Here is an 8,881-nt window from a genome sequence, read left to right on the forward strand (position 1 = left end):
CTTTTTTGTGAGATTGGCGGTGTTTTTTTAAGAAGTTTTTAGTGTTGTTGTTTGGGTTTGGGTAATGTGTGCTTATTAAGTTTTTTTTGAGAATTAAAAAAATAATGACACTTTAATTTCCAAAAAAATGTTTTCAAAAATAAAAAATTTAATATGTGACATATATATATATATATATATTATATAAAATTAGTATCTTAACATATTTATAAAAAACAATCTTTATATAACAAATATTCAGATATTACAACTTGAAATGCTATTATCTATTTAAAATAACAAAAACAAAAAACAAAAAGAGCTACTCTCTTTCAATTTGAAATGGAAATACCCAAACCCCAACTGGTCTCTCTTTTCTCTTTCAATTCGTATCGTAAAAAGCTAGCTCCTTGTCCGATATTTTCCCTTTTTGTTTCGTGTTACATTTCGGATCCCAAACCCGATATTTCTATATTTCCTCCCTTCTTCGATTTCTCCGCTCCATATTTATCTCCCTTCTTCCAATCTATTTATTTTTGACGGTGGGTGATGATATTATTAGCAGCAAAACACACAAGAATTTGGTTTCAGTTACTTTTTTGAACCAAAGCAAGCTCAACAGAGTTCTCAATCTATTGCCTTCTAGTCAAACAAGGTGAGAGAATATCTCAATTTCTTTTTTCTTACATATATGCACTTTCTTAAAAATAACCAAACACAATGTTATTTTCATTTTTTAAGATTTGGGTTTGCTTTTGCTTTTGCTTGTTCTTCATTTCAATATAGCATCATTCAATAAATCATGGGTCACATTTATTTATTTAATGTTATTTTGAAAATTTTAGTTTATTTTACAGTGGAAAAAAAAAAAAAAAAAGTGGGTGTGGGCTAAAGAGTGAAAGAAAGACAAAGAAAGGGGAACAGTTGAGTTGAGTTGGGTTGGGATTGGGGGGGTTTGGGTTTTGGGTAAGTCGCTTTCGAATAATAATGGTTGCAATTTAATAATAGAGGGACTCTCTTGGTCTAAAGGCCAATGTCATCCGTATTCTCATGTCTCTTTGTCCACTCATGTACCGCTTTCATTTCTCGACCACCTAAACAAAAACAAAAGAGACTGAGAGTTTTTTCCGTCTTCGGAATTCTTGAAAACCGAGGAGTAATGTGCTTTGCTTTACACAGTAGATAAAAGTAGTAACCGGGTTTTTATTGGGTTATTATTTGTTGGGTTTTAAATTTTAATAGAAAAAAAAAAATTATTGTCAGAAACTTCGGCTTGCACAATCTTTGATTCTTTTTATTTGGGTAAAAAAGCACACACATATAAATCACAGTCGGTCGCTATAATGAGACCACTTTCAAATAGTATGCAGTAATGTATGGCTGCCCACATTTTGTTTCCTTTTCTTTCTTTCTTTTTCAATTATTGACTCACGATTTTATATCTTAATAACTCTTCTCTGATCCCGAGCGACCCTCTTTGCTTTTGCTTCACTATGCTCTTTCTCTCCGGGACCAACTTGTTTTCTTGGAAAACAAATGCATAAATTAAAATGAGAAAATATAAACCATAGAATAGAATAGAATAGAATAGAAGAGATAGATACCTCCAAATTTCTATTTTTCTATTAGATTGAGAACTCTGTTGAGCTTGCTTTGGTTCAAAAAAGTAACTGAAACCAAACTCTTGTGTGTTTTGCTGCTAATAATATCATCACCCACCGTCAAAAATAAATAGATTGGAAGAAGGGAGATAAATATGGAGCGGAGAAATCGAAGAAGGGGGGAAATATAGAAATTTCAGGTTTGGGATCTGAAATGTAACACGAAACAAAAAGGGAAAGTATCGGACAAGGAGCTAGCTCCGGGTTTTACGTTACGAATTGAAAGAGAGAAGAGAGACCAGTTGGGGTTTGGGTATTTATATAGACACTGACCCTTCATGGTATTTATATATAACTTGAAATGCTATTATCTAAGCCACAGCAAGAAAATTTTATGCTGGATGCATAAGTCTTCAACCTAATAACAGAAAGGTAGCAACATTGCTGGCAATAAGAAAGGCAATGCTTCAAACCAAGAAGACCATTTATAAGAGACAAATCTTCTTAATGTCTTCCAAGGAAACAGAAACTTTTGTTGTAAATAGAGAATACATGATTATGGCTGGGTGCTGTTGTTAGAGACAATTATCGAATCCTGCTGTGGTGGCTGTTTTCTACTCTCCTTTAGCAATGCTATGGGCACTGAATTGGGGCTGGGATCTGGGATTTGGTAGGTTGATTGTGGAAGGTGTGGACAGCTTCTTGATCCTATAGATTTCTTGATTGGTCCTGTTTTAATTCTTATGGTATAGTTGTGGATGATATCAAGGAGTGAAGTAGGGGCTTTAGAAGTATTTCTTTTACCGAAGTTAGGTATGGGGGGTTCTAATGCCCACCCATTATCCAAACCATTGTAAACACTGATATTAACTATTAAGCAATAAACAAATATTTGTTGTTTTATTTAAAATTAAAAAAAAAAAAAATGGCACATCTACATGAGGAAACTGCTCAATGGTTGTGGCTTTGCGAAATGCCTTCTAAAAATGCATCAAGGTTTTTATAAGATGATCCACCTTCTAAAATAGCTTGGCTACAAATATCTTTTAGTCCTCTTGCTCTTTCTCGTAATTCCTTACCCTCTCCACTTTCCACTTTCATAAACCTTTGCACAAGCTCTGATATTTCTTCTTTGGTCACGGACATTTCACTTCCCACTGTTGATCTCTTTATCCTCCACCCAATCTTCCAGTCTTCTACAATTTGCCTACTAATTGGTACTTGGTCCATAAACAACGGGAAAGTAAGCATTGGCACGCCTGCGAAAATTGCTTCTAGAGTGGAATTCCACCCACAATGTGTCCAGAAACCTCCTACAGAAGAATGGCACAACACCTTCAGTTGGTCACACCATGGCACTACCAATCCCAAATCACCACAACTCTCTTTCAACCGAGAAGCTTCTCCACGAGCCACCCACAAGAATCTAACACCACTATTACGCAGCCCAGTAGCAATTGCATCCATTTGGGTGCCTGAAACTGAAAGGAAACTTCCCAACGAGATGTACAAGACAGAACCCACAGGGTGGGAATCTAGCCATTGGAGATATTTGTGGATGTTGTGAGTTCTTGTAATAGAGGAATTATGTTCAAGTTCTAAGTAAGGTATGGCAGGGCCAATAGGGTAGACAGGGAATGGAAATATTGCATTTAAATTGTCAGAGGCTTGGGGTTCAAGCTCGTAGACAGAAGTGAGTAGAAGATATTGTGCTTTCGGCACCCTTGAAATGCATTCCATTGCAAGCTGCAGTACTTGAGGGTCGGTTTCATGAATGATTGTTTGAAGGTCAGCTACTTGTGTTGAAGAAAGTCCGGGGATGTGGTCCACATGCTGCTCTCCAAGTTCTATACACACAAAAGAGTCAGACATCCAAGTCAGATATCAATGTTTTGCAGTAATATCAAGTCTAAACTAGAAAGAGATGAACCAGATGGCTCTTTAAGTGGATCAACACGTCCTAGCCAACCCTGTTAATGCCTTTGAGAACTAAAATCTACTTATATTTTCTAGGTTGTACTAGTTGAACCAACTGACCAAAAATGCATTGAATTCATTACAAAAAAGGCTACACTGACCACCTATTAGTTCCTTCCATTTAAGTATGTTACGACCAATATATAGGGTGGCCATAATCAAATCTTGTAATATAGCTATATTTATTTTCCAACAAATTTATATTTTTTATATGCCACGAAAATCTAAAATAAAATTTATACTCCTTGCTTTCTGCTTTAGACGTTAGACCAATAATGTCTATTATGGTGTGTGAAGTCACAATTGTCATGATGTCTAATTACAATCACACCAGCTAGGAAAGAAATCCAAAGCTATTGAACTAGACTAGCAATTACAAAATACTAACAGCTGCTGCACTGCAATCAACAACTAGCTAGATGCTGTCTTGCTATGCTGCACTGCCTTGTTTTGATGTTGTTAGTCTAGGGGCGGAGCCAGGGGTGGTCGAAGGGGGTACTTGCCTCCCCTGGCCTCACCCAAAAAATCTATTAATATTTCTTCTATTATATTATATAATACAATAAATGCATTTAAAAATTATATGAATAAATAGGATGGTTTTTTAAACCAAAACCAAAACCCTCATGATATAACATTTTTTATAATTACAATTTCAAAATGATTTTTTATGTAAATAAACCCCTAATAGATAAATAATATAATGAATATGTTATTTTATTTTGAATTTTCTTGCATTCAAATATTGCTTAATATGCACATGAATGAATTGTTATTTTGCAAATTGATCTCAAATACTATATATATATGTATGTATGTGTGTGTGTGATGTCAAATGTGATTTTTGCCCCAATCAAGTCAGATCCTGGCTCCACCACTTGTTGCTGCAGTACTATATGCAGTAGCATAAGAGCTGCTGAATTACTGGTGAACCATGATGCTGCTGCTGCCAGGTTCTTAATTCTTATCATCATATTTGATCTCAGCTTTTGATTTTTATTTCAAAATCGTTGTTATAAGTGATTCACTTTAATTTTTATTTTATTTTATAAATGTTCTAAACAAATTCTTATCATAGATCGAAAATTCTAATTATTAAGGATGAAAAATATTTGTCTGTGTCATAGGTTCTATCTTATCAAAATGACTTAAAGTTGCAAATCTGTAAGCATAATTGTAGCAATACAAATAGGCGCGGTAGATTTTATAAATTTTGTTTATTCCATCAACATTTTTCATTTATCAAAAAGCTAAACAACAAATTTCACAATATGTTGAGTTGGCAGAATATAATTGGTGGCAACATCATTTTCATTTAGACTGCCATTATCATAATTTTATGACACCAATTACATACGGGTGAAATTTGTTATCAAAATTTTTGTTTAGTTGGACTTTCTCTTTTATCAAATTTGTAATATATCAAATTTGTAATATATCATTTTTTTTTTCTAATAAAACAAGCTTGACTAGACACAGTTGAGAAGTGAGGTCTAAAGTAAAAGAAAAACTATGTGTAACTAAAACACATGAATCATGAATGTAATAGTAACACTTACCAAGAGAATTAACCGCCAAGTGTCGGTTCCGTACGAAAAGATCCCAATGATGCAACATTGAGAAAAAAACAGCAGGCATGCTCGAAACCGAGGCCACTGGAATATTCCTTCTATTACCTACGCTTATCGTCCACGGTAACATAGCATCAACTGGGTGCTCAAGCTAATCAAGAAGTTCCTCAAAGGAAGCTTCCATCTTGGTCATCACTAGGGGCAGAGCAAGAAATTTTTGTTTGGCGGCCGGGGGGGGGGGGGGGGGGATTTGTGTTGCTAATTTATTAGTCTATACAAATTTTTATACACATACACAAACACATGTATCTATACACACAATTAGTATCTTTCATAATGAATCCTTAAAATTAAATGTTTCATAGAATTAAATTAATTTTTCACCATCTTTCATAGTAAAATCCTTACAATTTTCATTTTCAATATAAATTACCAAATTGTCTACCGTTGTGAGTAAAAAAAAAATTCAATTAAATTAATGAAATGTTTAAAGATATAAATGATCCAAAACTTTAAAAAATACGAGAACACATATTATTATAAAAAATGAATTTGAGAAACAATCTGTTCTCTAAAACTACTAAACAAATTGGACAAAATTTTTTTAAGAACATTATTGGACCAACTCAAATAGTTGGGGGGGCCAAGTCCCATTTTTGAGGGCTAATTATTAAAATATTAAATATTTCTATATAGTAAAAAAAAAATTTCAAAAATTTTGGGGGGGGGGGCCTTGGCCCCCCCACCTTAACATGTAGCTCCGCCCCTGGTCATCATAGCTTCGAAGAAGCCAGTGAAGTCAGAAGATCTCAAACTTTCTGGGGGGATAACGTTAGGGATGGAGGCAAAGCGGATGTTGTTGGGTTTGGGATCGGAGCCGATGTAGCTGAGCCACTCCTCAGTGACTACAAAGGTAATGAGAAGATGGTGTTTTTTTGAGGATAGTAACTTGCAGAGGTTCATCATCGGGTTTATGTGGCCTCGGCCTGGGTATGGCATGGCTATCACATGGCAGACGGTTGGTAGTTCAATGCCGGAAAACTCCATCTTTAACTGAGAACCGATCACTGATGAATTTAGTAGAAGGATGTCAATAAGTTTTGTGAGAAATTGCTAATTTATAGAAACCTTTTTTTTTTTCCTTTTGATAGGTCTTTATATAAATTATTTGATAATATATATAAAATAGCAATCTATTTATTTATATTGTTATTTTTTGTTTGATACGTATATTGTTATTTTTAATTGCACAAAGTTCGACTATAAATTTGATTGTAACATAAGGCTATACATATTTTGAAAACCCAACCATTAAATTTCATATTTTTATGCTTTTAACACGTGTCAAATTTTGTGTTAAATAAATGTTATTTATTATATGATACATAAATTTATTTTTTATGCATAATTTTAGACTACAAAAACTTGAAATTTAAACAGTTGATTGATGAAGTAATTATTGATTTTTAATCTTTTATAAATTTTGCAAGTATGGAGAATATAAGAAGAAAATGTAATCCAATGATAGATTTATCAAAATTCACACTAATAAAAATGTATTGAGTGAATTGGTTCTAGCCAAACTTTGTCATTTTTTTTTAGAAGAGTCATTTTTAATTTATTAATAGTAACTTTAAATCTCATCTTTAGTAAGATTATATAATATCATGTGTTCTAGTTAGCTAAACTGGTAAAATTTCTAATGGTTGAATAAGAAATCTGGGGTTCAACCCTCCGTTTACACCAAACATCGATTAGTGTCCTCTTGGTTTGATGGTAAAAGAGTTATCATTGAAAGCGGACACCATAGGTTAAAATTCTACAATAAAAAAATAAAAATAGTTGAGATTATATATTATTTTTGGACTTGGAAGATACTATTTTTGTCTTAAATCTTTGATATTATTAAGTTGGAAATATTGATGTACAACAAATGGCACATGCTTTCCTGAAGCAATAGAACTCATTGAGGTCATGATGTCAGAATTGCATGAAATTTGGAGGGCTAAAGAGAAATAATCTTCTAATCAAGACTTGAGATTGTGCCTCGAGGTTTGCTCTAATTTTGGCAAATTCCTCCATTAAGGCCCCACAAACATGGATTTTGTCATTTTTAGTAATATTTCTTTTCCTTAATAACTTTTAGTTTAAAATTCAGAATAAGGTCCTAGTGTCAGAGAGGGGTGGTGGTAGTGGTGGGGATGGTGTTGGGTTGATGGTGCCAACGCCAGTGGGGGTAGTGGTGGGGATGGGCTGAGGTTTTTATTTATTTTATTTATTTTAAGTAATTGAAATTAGGAAAAGGTATAATGGTAGGAAATAATTAAATAAGTGGACATATGGTATGTTTTTATTGGTGAAGTATAGAGTAGAGTAGAAAAAATAGGACATAAAATTTGGACTCCATGCTTTTGTGGGAGGATGAAACGAATTGAAATCTTCTATATCATTTTCTCTATACTACTTTGTGTACCACCAATAAAATTCTTCCATGTGTCCATTAATTCCTAAATTTATGTTTTTAATTTCTCTTACCTAAAAAAAAAAAAAAACAAAAACAAAAATGCTTCTATCGTTGTCAAGATTTGATTCTTTGGGATTGATTGGTCGCATTGTTGGGTCAATTTTGGTTTTGGGGTTCATAGGGATAATGGTTTTTGTTTGCTTAAGAGGAAGAGGCAATGGGTAGATGAAGGGGTTTTGCAAGGTAATGGACAGAGGTGTGCATTGGGAACATTCAATAAAGATATAAGCCTTTAGGAATAGTTTGTGGTGGTAGTCTTAGTTGGTGCTAGAGGAGGAGGTTGATGGCTGGAGGAGGAGGTTGATGGTGGTGAGGAAAAGAAGGATTTTTAGTTTTATTTTTATTTTTATTTATCCTTTATTTTAGGTAAAAGAAATTAAAAGTATAAATTTAGGGATTAATGGACACAAGCATGGCATATTTTTAAGTATATTCCCATAAAATTCTCTAATTTAATAAATGCAACTGAAAGAAACATTTAACAAAATTAAAATGGTAAAGAAGCCTTGGCATTATTTTATCTCTTCAATTTTTTAATATTATTTGTAGTTTTAGCATTTTAAAAAAAAAAAAAAGAGAAATGCTAAACATACTACCAATTTCTTCCATGACCCAAATTGCCACATCAGCTGTTGTTAGAGATAATTATCCTACTATGGTGTTGGTTTTCTACTCTCTTTTTTGCAATGCTATGGGCACTGAATTGGGCTGAGATCTGGGATTTGGTTTTCTACTCTCTTTCTTGATTGACCTTTTTTTTTTTTTTAATATATGAAACTAGATACATAGTAGAAAGAAAAGGAAGTACAATAGAGAACAATCAAGACCAAATATTAGTCCTAAGCTAGATACATTCTACTAAGATGAGCTTTTGCACCGTGGGAGGGGAGACCCCTATCTAGCTTTGTGAAGCCTCATTCCTCCTAGCAAGTTGGGCAAGCTCATGAGCTACCCAATTGTATTCTTGTTTCAAATGCTTAATTTCCCACCTGTTGAAGAACTCAAGGATTTGACTAATACCAGTATACAAATGGCCTAGACTACCATTAGTTTCACCATCAGCTATACTCTGCACAATTGACAGAGCATCTGACTCAATGATCACTTGTGATAGCTCCATTTCTTAGGCAAGGATGCCACATTCAACCGCTAGCATTTCCACTTCAGAAGCTGTGAATTGGCCAGATAGGTACTTTGAATAAGCTGCCACAACCAAACCATGAAAGTCT

At 33.8% G+C, this 8,881-nt stretch overlaps 1 pseudogene; it reads right to left on the minus strand.

Moving 5' to 3' along the window:
* Window positions 1-2,531: 2,531 nt before the first annotated feature.
* Window positions 2,532-6,224, minus strand: LOC115975098 (annotated as a pseudogene).
* Window positions 6,225-8,881: the final 2,657 nt, after the last annotated feature.

This window comes from Quercus lobata, chromosome 2, assembly GCF_001633185.2.
Source record: "Quercus lobata isolate SW786 chromosome 2, ValleyOak3.0 Primary Assembly, whole genome shotgun sequence".
In the NCBI taxonomy this organism is placed as follows: Eukaryota; Viridiplantae; Streptophyta; class Magnoliopsida; order Fagales; family Fagaceae; genus Quercus; species Quercus lobata.